At 40.6% G+C, this 17,509-nt stretch overlaps 1 protein-coding gene across 6 annotated transcripts in view; it reads left to right on the forward strand.

Annotated features, from left to right (window-relative positions):
* Positions 1–1,451: 1,451 nt before the first annotated feature.
* The window catches only part of Mapk8 (mitogen-activated protein kinase 8), a 61,977-nt gene continuing 45,919 nt past the window's right edge, over positions 1,452–17,509 (forward strand). For 4 of the 6 annotated variants that reach the window (XM_075988736.1, XM_075988737.1, XM_075988734.1 and 1 more), the window contains exon 1: positions 1,452–1,615. The gene's annotated coding sequence lies outside the window, so the exon portion shown is untranslated. The remainder of the gene's footprint in view (positions 1,616–17,509) is intronic. The other 2 variants (XM_075988739.1, XM_075988738.1) reach the window with 1 other exon arrangement.

Here is a 17,509-nt window from a genome sequence, read left to right on the forward strand (position 1 = left end):
TTTATTGGTAGTGCCTTTAAGAGACTGGGCAAGTTATAAAATACCCACTGGAGAAAAAAAAAGGAAGAATGGTAATAAAGAATTGCTAAGGGGACTGGAGAGAGTGCTCAGCAGTTGAGAGCACTGACTGCTCTTCCAGAGGACCCAGGTCCAATTCCCAGCACCTATATGGCAGCTCACTACTGTCTGTAACTCCAGCTCCAGGAGTTCTGACACCCTCACACAGACATACATGTAGGCAAAACACCAGTGCACATAAAATAAAAATAAATAAATAAATAATAAAAAAGAATTGCTGAGAGAGATGAAATATGGAGAGAACGAACGAACGAACGAACGAATGAATGAATGCTCACATTTGCTTCATGCCTGCATCACTGGAAACAGCATCTCAACGTGTAATGAGAACATAATCTCTCTGACTTTATCCAATAAATATTTATACATTTTGGAAATCATGGGATACCACACAGGTGTAAGAGAGACTGTCCCCACTGTCAAAACAGCTGCCATATTCCTTTCCATGTTTTTCTTTGTATATACTGTGCACGTAATGTATTTTATATATACATAAAATCATTCTATGTGTATGTGTTTCTTTCTTTTGTTTGTTTTTTGAGACAGGGTTTCTTTTTAGCTTTGGAGCCTGTCCTCCTGGAACTAGCTCTGTAGACCAGGCTGGCCTCGAACTCACAGAGATCCACCTGTCTCTGCCTCCCGAGTGCTGGGATTAAAGACATGAGCCACCATGTACGTGCTTCTTGCTTTTATCTCTTAATGATGTTATTTTCCCGACTTGGTAAGAATGCCTTTGAGCACATGGTCTTTAAAGGGCTAAATATATTCTACTGCATGAATGATAGTAATTTAAATGCCTTCCCATCCATTGTCATACGGTTAGGCTGCTCAGTAAATCAGTCCATCGCTAATATTCGCAGAGGCTAGGAGGCCTTGGAGATACTTTAGGTAATGCAAAAGAACCTGGAGCAGGAGGGTTTTAGGGAGAAGAGGAAGGAACTTTTTCCAGGGAGCTGGAGAACATTTACTTGATTGGTGGTAGACCTTAGAAGAGTGTCAGTCAAAGCAGGATTCTACGTGGCTCAGGTGAGTGCTGGCACGCGTGCCTTACCTTCAAACACTAACAGCCCTCCACCGGCTAGCAGCCCAGCAAGCTTTGGGCTGTGACCTGTGTTTCGCCGCCACGCGCCGCCACGTGCCGGCGCAGACCCGCCCCCTGCTGTTCCCGGCCACGCCCCTCACACGCGGCCAAACCTCCCCCTCCCCGCGGCCCCGCCCTCAGGCGACCTCCGCGAGTGCCGCCCGCCCCCAGTGTAGCCACGCCCCCAGTCGCTGAGCCACGCCTTCGTAATCCGGGCCCCCGGGGCCGCCCCGCCCCCCAGGCCGCTCGCAGGCGCGGGGGCGGGGCCCTGCGCGATGACGTGGGCGGGCGTGCGCGTTGACGACCCGCGTCTCTGTTAGTCAGCGGAGCGGCCGAGGCCGGACGTCGCGGCCGGAACGCGGAGCCGCGAGCAGGGCTAAGTAGCGGCCGCGGCCACCGCGGGACGGCGCCGCTCACCGCTACGAGCTTCCCGATCGCCGTTGGCTGCACTGCCGGGTGAGTGCACGGGTGGGCGCCGGGGCACGAGCGGCCGCCGCCTTCCCCCTGCCGTGACCCCCTCCCGGGAACGCGCGCGGGGCGGGGGCGGCGCGGGAACAATAGCGCGGGCGGCGGGGGCAGCGGGGGGCGTGGTCCGCTCCGCGCGACCTGGCTCCTCCACTCCGGCCCGCTTCCACGTCGCGTGGGGGAGAATGGAGCCAGCGGGCGGCAAGTTCGGAGGTGCTCCTGCGGAGATCGGGCCGACGCGCCTGCACAGACGTCTCCCGCACCTACGGGAATCGTGTTTTGACTTGGGCGGTTTCTTTGTGCGGACGTGAGTGCCGCGACGCCGCGGAGGGCCGGATGGCCTCGAGCGCGCAGCCTGCGGGCCGCGCCTTCAGAGGGGCGCCTGGCGCTGACCTTTTGACTTTCCCCCCACCGCTGTCTCTTTGTCTTGCGCCTGGGCTCCCAGTCCAGACACGGTAGAGCCAAGTCCATTTTAAAGTACCTTAGGGAACCCCTTGTGTTTTCATTCCCGAAACTTCCCCATACCGCCGGGAATTTAATAACATGTTGACTGCACGGTGTCCAGTAGTTGCCATTTTTACTTCTGAAATTAAGTGGTCTTTTCAGTAGAATTCTGGTCTGTCAGCCTATTGTGTTTTGAGATCAGCATCCGCCAAGTACCTTTTGGTCAGTTAGAACATCTGTTTATTTCATTCATTCATTTGGCAGCTCGTAGTACTGTATCCAGATGGAGAGGATGTGAAGGCCAAGAGAAAGACCCTTACGAATAGGGTACATTGGAATAGACTAGATGTGCCTTTCAATGAGACGGTTATGTAAGGGATATATGTTAAGTAAGGTATTTGGCTCATTTTACTGGAACTTCAGAAGGTGATGTTATGTTAGGAAGAAGAGCTAGGTTTGCTTAAATATACCATCTCTAGTCTTAAATTTTACCACCACCCCCCCAATTTTCTTGTTGGTAATAATGACCTCAATTCTGTTGAGGCTGTTTGACCTGGGAGGTCAGATACTCTGCATGAGCGTGTTTACTGCTGTGCCTGCCGAAAGCAAGCAATCAGAATGGTACTTAGAGGCCTGTCTTGCATCATTTCTCCAGCACCTAGCGTGGAAGTCATGCATGTTAGGTTGATTAAAAGACTTATAGAGAAAATTGAAAGTTAAGCTTTAAATTCTTCCTGAAATTTCCGAAGTGTCACTCTCAGGTGGCTGGCTCATAAATTAATAAAGGGCACTAGCTGTCAAGACAACAGAGGGTTTGGAGTTACTCTGTTCATGCTTCACTTTGCTGTTTTATTTGTTTTTTGTTTTTGTTTTTTTGTTTTTTGTTTTTGGTTTTTCGAGACAGGGTTTCTCTGTGACTTTGGAGCCTGTCCTAGAACTAGCTCTGTAGACCAGGCACTTTGCTGTTTTAAAACCACCCTGATTTTTTAATTTTTTTGGCATATAGTTAATAGAGTAGAAGATTGCGGGGCATGTGTCTGTATGTGCATGTGTAAAAGTTGAGCACCCCTAGCACCCAAAGTCAGAGCTGCTCCAGACTCTGAAACACTTTCAGTCCCTTGTAGATAAGGGGCATTTACTTGGTACTTTGTCATCAAAGCTGGCATGTTGTCCACCTCCAGTAAATTAGATAAGGGCTTTCTCCAACCATGTGTATGAATACACCCAGACGTAACAGAGGTGTTTCATTAGGAATCTAACACGATTTCACTTATCTCCGTTAAAAAAATTACTGTTAAGGGGCATGATTGGCAGGGGTACATATGATCCTGTGTGCATATGGAAGCCAGAGAACAATTTTGTGACGTTGATTTTCTTCTTACACCTTTATGTGGATTCTAGACATTGAACCCCAGTTCCCAGGCTTTCAGGGAATGTATTTTTACCCACTGAGCCATATTTACCCTTTTGTAACTAATACAGATAACTTGTGAATTTGAAATAATTCGCAAGTTTTTTATGATTTCTTTTAAGGTAGAAAAGTACAACACCCATATGTATTTTACAAATAGTTTATTTCTATTTAGAATTGGTTAATGTTTTATAGTTGCTTACTTAGAAAGGTTTTAACTTGGAGTTACTCACAGAGCATATGGGTTTAAAACTCAAAATACTATGAATTTATCCAAGTTTTGGCACATTTCCACTATTTAAAAAATACTTCTTTCCAATATGAAAGTAGTTCCGGTGAACCTATTTACTGTAAAATAGGAATAATAAAATAAGAAAATTATATTATTACTATGAGATATAGGTCTCTAGGCACCAAACTTTTATTTCTTTACTTAGTTAAGTATATGAGGTTCCAGGGGGGCACCTGAATAAAGAAATCATTTGAGTGGCTCACAGACAGACTCTGCATAGATTCAGTTAGGTTGTTTTCTAAATTCTGTTACTTAAACAGCTTTCTTGAGATTTAATTCACATAGTGGCCCTTATAGAGTATTTTTTAGTGGTTTTTTAGTCTACTTGCTTAATTATGCACCGATCACTACTATTTCTTTCCACCCCGGAGCATCATTTCATTGTGCCCACCCCCAAAAAAAGGTAGTCTGGTGTTTGAAAGGAAGAGAGAATGGGTTCTGTTAATAAATATGTTCCCTTTATGAGTTTGAAAATGGTACCCTTTAACTGTCATGGCTTATTAGGACATTGTATACTTCATGCTCCTTTGAATACTGACAGAAATTACTTGGGATGGAAATTAGTGTAAGAGTAAATTGAGCATGTGTGGTAGTACATGCCTGTGATCCCAGGATTGGGAGGCCAAGGCAAGAGGAGTTTGAGGCCAGCCTGGGCTACCCAAGTAAAAGAATAAATCGTACCAAAATGAATACCATTATTTTTGTACAATTAATTATTTGTCTCATGAATTCATATATTCATAATATATGAATAATATCATATATTATGGAAGATACTAGATGGCCAGTGAAACAGTAATTTGTTGTTAATAATTAGCCATAAATCATCCTAGTGGTAATTAAGGGGTTGCTGAATAGGCACCAGCTTCTTGCTGCTTTGTTTTGCCTGTCAGTTGACAAGTTTGAGTCATCTCCATACTTGAGATGCTTTGCTGCAGGTGTAGAAGTATAATGTCTGACATGAAGGTCCCAGTTCTCTAGAAGACTGATGAAGTCAGTCGTATGGATAGTAGCCTTCCTGATTCATGTAGGGCAAGGAAGTCACAACCCTGGAGCTTTACACATGAATCACTTGCCTGTTTGAACTGTGATACTTACCGCAGGCACAGTCACTACCTCACACCAGGAGCTGTGCATTCTTACCCCAGTGCAGCTCTCCTTTTAGGAAAAGTCAGAATTTGGAATTTGCTAAAACGGTGACAGGAGTACTGAAATGAGTCGTCCTGTCCTTCAGAGCAGTAGATAGGAATAAAACAGTTCAGGATCAAACCCATGTTTCCGTGGGACTTTGTCATCAGCAGTATAGCGCCTGCTGCAGGTTCTTCATCGGAGTCCTTCTTGAGTGAGGAAGACTCCTGGTAAGAAAAGTAAGAATCAGAAACTTGATAATTTGTCTCCAGTATTGGACTTATAGAACAGTTTTTGCCATAAACTAGATTTTTTGAATGAAAATTCGGTTTGTTTCACAGCACCATGCTTTTTGATGAAATACTCTCAAAGACTGTGTAAGATGTGAAAATGGAGAGTTCCTTAACCCCAAGAAACTTATGGTTCAAAGACAGGACTTATGACATGGGGTTATACAGTGAATTAATGCTCCTGTAAAGGATGTGTGAAAAGCCTACCACTACCAAAGCCTGCTGCAAGTCTCTGAACAGCCAAATTTCACTGAAATTTAGGTTTAGAATTTGTGTGTGTGAGAGTTTTGAGAAAATTTGTGCCTTTCTTTTCTATATGTTAGGATTTGGGAGTTAAATAACAAATAGAGCAGATACCTGTGTCTCCTGTTATGATTTAGAGATTTTCAAATTTCATTAAAATTTGTCAATTCTTTAAAAAGTTTAGGAATCAAAACTTAGGTAATGGCCAGCATAACTCTAGGGCCGTCTCTGAGTTCCAGTCCATATTCCAAAGGTAACTGATTCTATGGCATAGCTAGCTCAGGTCATAGAGCATATCTGAGCCTGCTTTATTAACCACTAGATGAAAGGAATATCCCACATCCTACAGGGTCCTGAGGTTTAAATTATATGGTACATGAGACTACTTTGGTTCTTGGGTGGTAGGTAAAACACTCAGAAAATTTTGGAGTTTTGACTTTTTTTTAAACTTTGAATGAGTGCAAAATATGAAGTAAATATAAAATAATTTTGTTGCAGAATGTGTATTCAGATTCTCCAAGTATACCTGTTGTTTCTGTCTACATCTCTAATGGATTTGTTAAAGTTTGGAAATCTCAACTAATCTGAATTTACTGGGATTTTTTTTGTGTGTGTGTGTTAACATTTGGACCAGTAATCCTCTCTGTCTTAAAATTTGTAAGCATTCCAAAAACAAATAATAATCTCTAGTACAATGCCATGTTGCCTTTTTTTTTAAGCCATTTTCCGCAACGGAGTATTCCCTATGCTTTCTCAGATTTATTTTGGCAAATATCTGTGAAGTCGGAATCTAGGAACTGAGAATAATTCTAATCATGTAACACATTTGAGGAACATAAATGCTGTCTCATCTTTATGTCTAGTCTTATGGAGACCTTTGTCTTGAGAAGTTTGAATTTATCAGAGGCCTAGTACCCACAGTAGTTCATTGAACTTTCTAGTTTTCTGTATAATCTCTGGGAACATAGTAAATGGTTTATCAGATTTCTTGTTCCTTTTTAAGGGTAGCAACTCTAAAGACACTGATGTTACACAAGCCAGATTTATTGAACCCATTCTATTCCACTTTAGGTAGTAAATGATTTGAGAGCCTGACATGTACTGCATTAAAGTCGGTCTCCCTTCTAAATGGGGGAATGAATATCACTTCATAGGGAATAAGGACAAGCATGCATGTCCTAACACACTGAAGCAATATTGTTAGCCATTTCATTAGGAATTGAGACATTTGGAAATATCCCAACCTTAACATTACTTAGCCCACCCTTAAAAAATATGCTCACGTAATAAAGTACAGAAAGCAAAGTATCTTTCCTAATGTTTGGTTATAGTTGAAAATGTATAGAAGAATCAAAAAAAGCAAACCTCGCTGAATTTGTTTCAAAAAGAGTATTGAAATAAGTTTATGGGAGAGAACATGCTGCTCTTTCTGGAGTCCTCCAACTTGTATTGAGGGTCTGAGAGCAAGGCTTGATCTGTGCTTGGACCACTTTTAAAAAATAAGCCTTTCTTCAGTGTTAAGAGAAGCCACAAGAGTCTATTAAGGGTTCTCAAGAATTTATGTAGGTATAAAATAGGGGTACTCACTGATACAGAATGGTTTAGAACTACCTTCATCCATTCGTTCTGTTCAGGGTTGAAGAGCAGGTCACCTGCTCTCTTTTGACCACCCAAGAGAGTGTGGGAGCAAGAGAATCGCGACCCTCTCCCTAAGCTTGTAAGTTGTCATATCCACACACAAGACCATGCACTAGGATTCATAATTCCCAAAAACCATTGGCTAAAGAGATACAAATTCCACAATTCCCCCCCGCCATTTTTTAAATAAGAAGGTTCTAATCCTAACATAAAACTGTATGCAATAAGAATAACTATCAAGTGTTGTCTAGAACAAAGAAAAGGTAATATAAGTAAAGATGAAATTACAACCAACAAGAACAATATCAAGTAAGAAACAACATTTTAAATATCTAGGCCATAGGTAATTGGGAAATAACAGATTATTCCAATAACTGTCCTGAAGAGTCTTAAGTCTTGTGCTTAATATGCCCTATAAAATATGAAAGGATTGTAACTGTGACTGTCTAGTTTTTAACCCTATCAGAGACCTGAAAAGGAAAATAATATTACCTGAGTAAGTAGGAAGTGCAAGTGAACAACTTCCCAAAGATGCAAGAAATGACAAACAGCTGGCTGCCTGAACAGTCACCCAAAGTCTCTCTGCAGTGTTGGGGCAACCAACTTTGGCTATAGGCCTAGAGTATCTGACAGACCATTTTCAGAAGCAGGGAAATTTGAAAGGCTGTCCTGCTCTGTCTTGACAAGATTCAGCAGTCACTTTTCCTTGTATCCTGTTTGATTCAGATTGGACATGCTTACTGTCAGTCGTCGAGGCAAGGGCAGTTCTTTGCCCAATAGGCAGTTTTGCCAAGAAGAAAACAAGCTCCTTAGGGGTGTCTTTGGTGCCAATAATTCTCTCAGGAGTAGATCTGTGCTGCCAGGAGTAGTTGTGTCTCATGTCAACAGAATTCTCAGTTATTAAAACATGTAGATGTCATATTCTGTAGGTGTTTGAAGATCACCTAGCTGTATGGAATTATTCTTTGTGCATCTAGAAAGCCTAACTAACTTAATTATAAGTACGGCAAACGTGAGTGACTATAAACCTATGTCAGGAGCCAATTTCCTCCTAAAATCATTACAGGAACCATCACCCTGGGGAGTCTGCAGAGAACCCCACACCCCTAATTGTGTTAAGAATGGTTCTATTGACAGAGCCTACCCCACACCCAAATTGGCTGTTAATGAGAGCTATCTGTTAGCGGAACCCACCCCGCATTCTAAACTATCTAAAGATCTAGGTGTGTCGACTTGTGACTTCTTGGCCTACAGTGACTTGACCTAAGATAACCTCCTGCCTACGTGACCAACTCGGACCATGTGACCAACGTGAACCACGCGGCAAGAGCCCAGAACCCTGTGCCCATCCCCCAACTCCTTACCCTATAAAAGGTTGTATCTCGTCCCTAATAAACAGAGGCTTTGACAAACCTTGCATAGCCTTCTTCCTCTTTCTTAGCCCATTATCTTCCAGGTAGTGCCTCTCCGTGACCCTGGAATAACTGAACTGCCAGGCGGGCTACTAACCCTAGACTAAGTAGCCCGCCAAGGCAATCAACAAACCTATAGTTCTTAATAACCTATATAGCTTAAAGACTAAAACTACACATTATAAAAATAAACAATCTTTAAACAGATGTGCAGCATGAGGACAGTGACTTGAAATTGTGACAATATACAAAAATAGCTTAATCAGAAGTAGAAATGTATAGTGCTGTATGACAAAAATAGCCTTAATTTGTATCAGTATACAAAATATCTTAAGCAGAAGTAGAAACATGCATATAGTTTGACAAAAATAAATTCATATTTGTAACAATATACAAAAATATTGCAAGCAGAAATAAGAACATACACAATATGAAAAGTATAATTTTGAATTTGTATCAACATACAAATTAGACAGGAATGCATTTTTTTTTCGAGACAGGGTTTCTCTGTAGCTTTGGAGCCTGTCCTGGAACTAGCTCTTATAGACCAGGCTGGCCTCGAACTCACAGAGATCTGCCTGCCTTTGCCTGGGATTAAAGGCATGTGTCACCACTGCTACAAAAATAATTTTACTTTTGTATCAATATACAAGAACCCTACCACTAATAGTACTAATAGTTGTTAATATAGTTTATTAAGTAGATAAAATAATCTACCTTATTGTCCTATCCTATTTATCCCTCCTTTTTCTGTTTTAAACGAGGTTCTTGGGTCTATAACAACTTAACCAACCCTTACAGATGACAATTATCCATAACCCAGAGAAAAAAAACAAAAACCCATCCATCCCACCTATCAGGAGAGAGGAGAGGGGCATTGTATTCTTGGAACTATTTCCTGTTATGTAGGATGTGGCTGTATCTATGGGATCCTGTAAAAATCTAAAGCAATGGTTAAGTCTCATAAGGATAGCTGTAACATTTGTAGCCAGTCTCTAATAATGGGTAAAACTTATCTAAAGTTTTTATATATGATGTTTTGGCTAGAATGTTGTAAGAAGGCAGACCAGCTTAGTCACCTTCAAGTAGCTGGTGGACTGGCTATGCGTTAACTGGGTAACACAGTCTGAGGCAGTGTCTTGGGCCATCAGGTTCAGATCACATGGGTACCACTTGTTACAAGAACCCTGTTAAGGGTTCTCAAGAATTTGTTTAGGTATAAAATAAGGGTAGAGATACTCGTTGATACAAAATGCTGCCGCTGATCAGCTGCCTTCATCCAGTCTTCTGTCCAGGCGTAAAGAGTAAGCCACCTGCTCTGCTTCAACCACCCAAGAGAGCATGGAAGCAAGAGAAGGGTGAGACCCTCTCCCTAAGTCTATAAATTATCCTGTTCTTGGGCCTGGAGACATGGTTCAGAGGTTAAGAGCACTGGCTCCTCTTCCAGAGGTCCTGAGTTCAGTTTCCAGCTACCACATGGAGGCTCACAGCCATCTATAATGAGATCTGGTGCCATCTTGCGTGCAGGCATACATGGAGGCAGAATGTTGTATACATAATAAATAAATCTAAATAAATAAATAAGATCATGCCCTAGGATTCGTAATACCCAAAAACGATTGGCTAAAGGGATCAAAATCCCACAACACTCCAGGATTGAGAAGCTTTGTCATGCTCAAAGGACCCAGCTTGCCAGCCACCATATTGCTAAGGCCAGCCCTACACACCTGCCTTGCTTGGAAAACCATTAAGGACGTAGCATTTCCTGAGGGCTGTTCATGAGGTAGGAACTTCCTATTCCCTGACTCTTGAGAGAGTGGGTCCCTTATACACTGAAGTTATTTGAATCAACTGAAGATAAGATAGAGGAGGGAAAAGCTACTACTGCAAAGACTAGAGAAAGGCTCTCACCAACCACAACAAAACCCAAAACAGTCTGGCTTTGTTACATTGAGAATTTGTTTACATTTCATTTATGTTTTGACAGAGTAGCACACCAACTTTAATCAGCATTTCAAAGACTTAATTGTGATACACAGTTAAGCTTCTCACTGTCAGCTACCCTGTTTCTCCACTTGAAAACTATTCCTGTAGATCCTTTGAAAGGTGATTTATATATAAGTAAATGTAGATCTCTCTTGTCCAAAACCCTGGATCTCTGTTTCAAAATTAAGACATCTTCTGTAAGGTGAATTAAAGAAAAATGATAGTGTGTCTACCACTTTGTGCAGATCCTGATAGGTGTTGGTAATGATTGGTGACCTTTTGACAGTGACAATACCCAGCACCTTGTCACCTATAGGGCTCACATTTGAGAACTGGTCATTGGAGTTATCCTCCAAAATCAAACAGCAGCAGCAACTCAATGTTTTAAGAAAGCTTAGTATTTGGTGTTGAGCCACATTCATAGCTAGCCTCAGCTACATGCAGGCAAGCTCCTGGGTCACAAGTTGAACATAACCTGCATGCAATGAAAAACACTGATAAGCATAGATACTATAATAAATGGCACAAGTAAAGATTACAAAGTCTCTTGCCAGTTCTTGTCATTTTGCCACAGTATTTTAAGAAACCTTTTGCTTTTATTTCCCTGGATTTTACTCTTTCCAGGAAGTGATTATGCTGAGTATCCATTGTCCTGTTCCCTTTATATCTAAGTGGTGCAGATTTGCTGTTCTTCTTGGTTTTCCCCCTTTAATAGAGCTTATAGAGTATATCACTATGTAAATAACATTTTTTTAAAGTAGCTTTGTGGTACTCCATTGGTCTAGGCTGTTTGGCCTGCTGTTATAAAATACCATACACAGGATAGGTTAAGCAACAGAATACATTTCTCACACTGATCAGTTGATTCCCTTGGTGAGTTTCCTCTTCCTTCTCCCTGCGTTTTCACATGGCTACAGAGCACTTTGTTTCTCTTCCTCTTCTAAGGACATTAATTTACCCTTATGAGATCATCTAACATTGTTACTTCCCAATGATCATCTCCAAACACTGTCACTTTGGAGGCTATGACTTTAATACATGTATTTGGGGGTGAACACAAACATCAAGTGCTTAATTTCATCATGAAGGTGTACAATTTGCCCAGGTGTGTTGGCACATAATTTGATCCAAATGCTCCAGGAGCATCTTGTATCTCTGTGAGTTCTAAGTCAGACTGGTCTACATAGTGAGTTCTAGGACTGCATATTGAGACCCTATATTTAAAAACAGAAAGAGTACTATTTAATTAACTCTCTGATTTTTTTGATGTGCAGTTAGGCTGTTTTTGACCAAATAGATTGATTATGTTGTGTACACATCACATTATGTAGAAATGTATAGGATATACTTGTAGAGGTGAAACTGGTGGCTCAGAGTGTTGTTCATTTGTAGTTTTGATGTTGGTCACTAAAGTTGTCCAGTAGAACAGCACTGGGTAAAGGTAACTGCTTCTTCATTGTCCTTAGGCGTGAGATTAAGCAGCATGGAAGTACTGTTTGTATTTACTATCTTGTGAACTGACCTTATCCTCAATTTGTTGCTCATTTTCATACATTTGCAGATTTTTTTTCCTCTAGGGAAATAGCTCCAGGCTGGTTATTGGAAATAGATTTTCCAAATTTGCTGTCTGCCTTTCCCGGGCATGATTTTACACGTGTCCAACCATATTTTTTTAACCAGATAATCATTCTGGTGCTTCAGCATTATCTAATAAATAATTTTTTTGTCCTACTGATTTAAACTTCCACTTTTATTATTTACTGAATTTCCACATGTGCTTGGGCTGTTACTATTCCCTTGACTTCTCTGTGCATTTGGAAACCAAGTCATTCTGTTTTAATTGCTGTACTTAATAGTGTGCTTTCTGTTGGGGCTAATGCCCTTTTGTTAATTTTCTTAGATATTTTGCTTTTCCTGGCTTCTGGCCTGTTTGTGTATGTGAACTTTTAAAAAGGTTTTATCTTTATTTTAAATTATGTGTATATATGTGTAGGGGGATTGGGTTTGTGCATGGTGGAGGGTGTGTGTGTGTGTGTGTGTATGCATGCATGGGCACATAAGGTCAAAAGAGTGTGGGAGAACCTGTAGAGCTGGCATTACAGACGGGTGAGCTACCGAATGTGGGATCCCTGCAAGAACAGAACACACTTTTAACCACTAAGCCATTTCTCTAGCTTGTGTGAGCTTTATAATTAACGTGCTAGGTGTCATCTCTACCCCTTCTCTGTCAATCCTGTTGCCATTTCTGTTGGGAGTCATCTTTTTATTTTATTGGGAAAACTTTTACATACACATGTGTGTTTGCCTATGTATGTATATGTTTCCGAAACCTACAGGTCATGATAGAGAACAGGTCCAATACTGAGAGTTTTCACACTGGTTAACATTTTCACCACCCACACCCAGATATGATTGACTTCAATTACATACATTCAGTTTATCATGAAGATTTGGTTTTTTGTATTTATGAGAGAATTGCCAACAGAATAATGCTATAGAAAATGTTTGCTACTTAAGTCTTTTTGGGTGTTTTAATAGTATTTTAAATTTTTTTTCTGATTTATTTATTTACTTATGTGTGTGTTTTTTCCTGCATGTAAGCCTGTGCACCACATACCTACATTGACAAAGGAGGGCATTGTGTCCCCTGGAACTGGAGTTATCTACAGTTGTGAGCCACCAAATAGATGCTGAGAACCAAATAAATTCTCTGGAAGAGCAACAAGTGATTGTAACCTCTGTGCCATCTTTCCAGCCCTAGTTTCTTTTTCTAATTTTTTGTTTAAAAATTTCTTTTTTTTTTTGCCATATGTTAAATGGGGATAGTAGCAGCCTTTGATGGTGAGCCCAGGCTTAGTCTTGAGCTTCATTGTTTCCTGTGTGGTCACAATATAGATTGCATAGCACCTAGAGATAATTTATTTAATGTAGCTTAGTCTGCCATCAGAAGTATGCAGTCAGTTTAGAAATTAAGATCTACATAATGTGAGAAGGAAAAGGAGTGAAGTGTTTATGGCAAGTTGTTACACTTAGAAAAGTGAACTTGACAAAAATAAACATGTCAGAAAAACATGGGTGAACTCTTTGCTCTGTGCCTGTGCTATGTGGGCCTCTTGACTGCATTATTTAATCCTCTGACCTTGTTGAGCCGTAGAGAGTTCATCTTAACCACATTATAGGAACTTGCAGATAACCTGGAAGACAGTAGTCCAGATGCCAAATTTCCTTACGTTACTAGATCTTGGTTTTTCACAGTGATGGCGCTCAAATGGCTTCAATTTTTGTTTTCAGTGTGTGCGTTTCCCACCTTCCCAGGTTTTCCTGGGAGTCTTTTTTTTTAGTGTGTCCAGTTTTTCTGATTTCTCCTAGTGAGACAGTTAATATGACTTACCTAGTTCATGGTTGTGAGGAAAGTGATTTGCTAGTCTGATGACATAGTAAAATTTATTGGACATTGTAGTGTATGCAAGTTTTAGTTCTTCCTCAAGGGCAGAGTTAGAGTATTGGTTCCTGTGTATTATCACTTATTTGAAAAGAAGATAAGAAATTTTAAAAGAGAAAAGTGGCATAGAAAGCTAATTTTGCAGTGTTCATGAGAGATAAATGTAGGATAATGTTTTCATGTCAGTGAGACAAGGTGGTCACATTCAAGAGCACCTGGCACAATTGGTAGGCAAGCTGTTAAAGGCTGTAGAATCCTATTCTTTGTGAAGGAGGCACTGAGAAACCACACTGAGTGAATCTTTAAAGATTTCTACAGAGAAACCCTTGAATGATCTCCGACTTAGTAAATGGGAGAGTCAGCAGTGGGACTGAGTGTTGTTGGGTTTTGTTTTTAACTCTTTAGGGAACCACCACCCAGCTCCCAAATAAATACATTGAGACTTGTTCTTACGTATGAATTCCCAGCCTTAGCTTGACTATTTCTAGCTAGATTTTCTGACTGAAATTATCCCGTTTCCCTTTAATTCTGACTTTTTACCTCTCTATATTCTATTTATCATGCTTTCCTTCTTACTTCAAGGCTGGCTGGCTAGCCACTGGCATCCTCCACTCCTCCTTTTTTCGCTCCTCTCTTTTTCTGGAGCCTAGATTTTTCCTCCTGTTTATTCTCTCTGCATGGCAGCCCTACCTATCTCTCTCTCTCTCCTGCCTAGCTATCGGCCATTCAGCTCTTTATTAGACCAATCAGGTGTTTTAGACAGGCAAAGAAACACAGCTTCACAGAGTTTTAAACAAATGCAACATAAAAGAATGCAACACATCTTTGCATCATTAAACAAATATTCCACAACATAAACAAATGTTACACATCTTAAACAGATACTCCACAGTAGCTGAATTTATAACTGTGCCTTGTCACTTCCATGTCCACAGCATATCTTTTAGTAGGGTAAAGGATTACAGAGAGAATGTAATTCTGTAGTGCCCTGTTAGATACAAGAGTTTTGACAATTTGATTTATTGTGTATTACTAGATTTATTTACTATGTATACAGTATTCTGCCTGAAGAAGGCGCCAGATCTCAATATAGATGGTTATGAGTCACCATGTGGTTTCTAGGAATTGAACTCAGGACCTCTGGAAGAGCAGCTAGCACAGTTCTCTTAACCTCTGAGCCATCTCTCCAGCAGTGTATTACATTACTACTATCTTAATACATGTATCGTTTTAGGTCTTCGTGAGCTCGTTTATGTTTGTTTTTAGCCTGTTCCCATACTTCTGAATTTCAGAATCATGACTTTACCATCACCCTTGACTGCAGTATTTGAAGAGGAAAAGTAGCTTTTCTCTTGTTCTTCATCTTTTTTTTTTTTTTTTTTTGAGAAATGAGTTACCGAAATGTTCTGTTTTCGATGGTTTTCTCAATAGTCTTTGATGAAGAAGCCTTTGGAAGATGAAGGTTTTTCTTAAACTGGTTGTCTTTCCTTATGGTCTCTTCTCTCAAAGTTCCTAAGAGCTTTTCTAAGTTGCTTAGAAAAGTGTTTCTTTGTTGCACTTATCCATAGGCTCTGCTACCGCTATTTGGTAGGTTGGTTCTTTTATTTTAGGTGCCTTCTTAACTGATCCCCTTAGATGACCCCCAATTATTTTAGAATACTTACATTTATAAGCAAGCTCTGAGAAGCTTACAGAAACACCTCACCTATACTGCCACTTGGACAGTAGTTAACGTTTTGTCCTCCCACCCCCCAATGGCTTTTTTTTTTTTAATCTTAAATAGTCTCACTGTGAAGCTTTGACTATCCTGGTACTTGACTCTCTTGAATGTGCCACCTGATCTGGTTGGTTTGTTCCTCCTAAGGTCAGTTTGCTACATCCAGGTGCTGTGGAGCTCCTTCTTGAAAAGGTATTTTCCTGTGGTAGTTAGTGTTGATTCTGGAGAGGTGGGCCATGATCAGAGCCCTGTTCCACCGTAGCTTGGTGTCTCCAGCCAGAGCTGATCCTCTCAACCCACTACAGTTGTCCTTACCTCTGTTTTTCCTTCTGTGATACTGGATCCTTGAACACACCAAGCCAGTTGTCTGGTAGATGATTCCCAAACTTTGGATTTAGTTGGTTGTTTCTTTGTGGTTAATTTGTATCTTTACAGACTGCTTCTAAAAACAGAAGTTTGGATTTACAGATTACATTGTATTTAGGGTTTTCAGCTTTGATGCTACACTGGCCATTATATTCATATGTAAGACAAGGCTTCAGGTCATCCCTCTAAAGTAAGGAGGTTTTCAGCAGAGGTATTATAAAGTCCTCATGACATTGTGGTTCCCTGTATCTTGTTTCCCACTAGCATTTGCCTGCTATTTTTAGCATTCATTGATTAGCTTTGGTTGAAACAGTTATTTCATTTGATCTTGCTGTGCAGTGCTCTTTTTCGAACAGTCTTTTTGAATCTGTTAGCCAGCTTTCAGTTCCGTTCAAAGACTTTACTGAGTCTCATGCAACAAGGCACACTTGAAATTTCAGCATTTGGGCTTTGAGATGCATAGCAAGACCTTGTTACTCCAAAAAATATTCTTTAAAATCCTTATAAGCTAAAATTGAACTCTAAAGTTCTTCTTGACAAAGAAGCCAAATTCTAATGTCTCTTTAATGTACTAACTCTTTATTCTGAAAATTGGCTTATATTGTCAGAAGTGTCCATTAACTTCTTCCTCTTCCTCCTCCTAGCACAGAGGTAGGGGTGTGTGTGTGTGTGTGTGTGTGTGTGTGTGTGTGTGTACATGCCTGCCCATGAAGGTCAGAGGTCAGCCTTAGGTATTCCTCACTGAACTGATACCGGCCACCCTCCACCAGCCTATGCTGCAATTACATATATGCACACCACCACACCTGACTTTTTTATGTGGGTTCTGGGCATCTAACTTAGGCTCTCATGCTTGTGAGCAAGCAATTTACCAACTAAGCTGTCTCCCAGCCTAAGATTTTCATTTTTTATTACTTTATATTTATTAATATAGATTTTTTTTTAAGTTTATTTTTACAGGAAATTGGAGCTCATATACCTCACATGCAGGTTCTCCTTTTGGCATATTTTATTAGTATAGTGCATTTTCTGGAACATTATGAGTGCTAGAAATGCATTATTATAAACTTTAAAGTCCATAATATACTCAGCTTTCCTTGGTTTTTAGAAGTAACACATTCTCCTTGTTTCTTAGCTCTGAATTTCTCAGATGCTTCTTTTTGGTGAGTTTGATAGTTTTGTGGAGTAGTGTTGAAGTGTTTTGTAAAAGTCATTTTATTGGGTTTTGAAGTTTTCTTATGGTGTGTGTGTGTGTTTGTGCTTTAGGTTTGTGCATGTCCATGGTAGAGGCCAGAGAGCAATGTCTGGCATCTTCCTGTGGGAACTCTTCCATCTTATTTTTTGAGGCAGTCTCTTGGTGAACCTAGCTAGCGAGACTCGGCCAAGAAACCCCAGGAATCTTATCTCTTCCCTGACACTGGATTACAGGCATGGGCTGCCACACACACCTGGCTTTTCTGTGGGTGCTGAGGTTGAACTCAGACTCTCATGTTCTCAAGAACCTGCTTTTTTTTTT

The sequence above is a fragment of the Microtus pennsylvanicus genome, chromosome 10, assembly GCF_037038515.1.
Source record: "Microtus pennsylvanicus isolate mMicPen1 chromosome 10, mMicPen1.hap1, whole genome shotgun sequence".
NCBI classification, from domain to species: Eukaryota; Metazoa; Chordata; class Mammalia; order Rodentia; family Cricetidae; genus Microtus; species Microtus pennsylvanicus.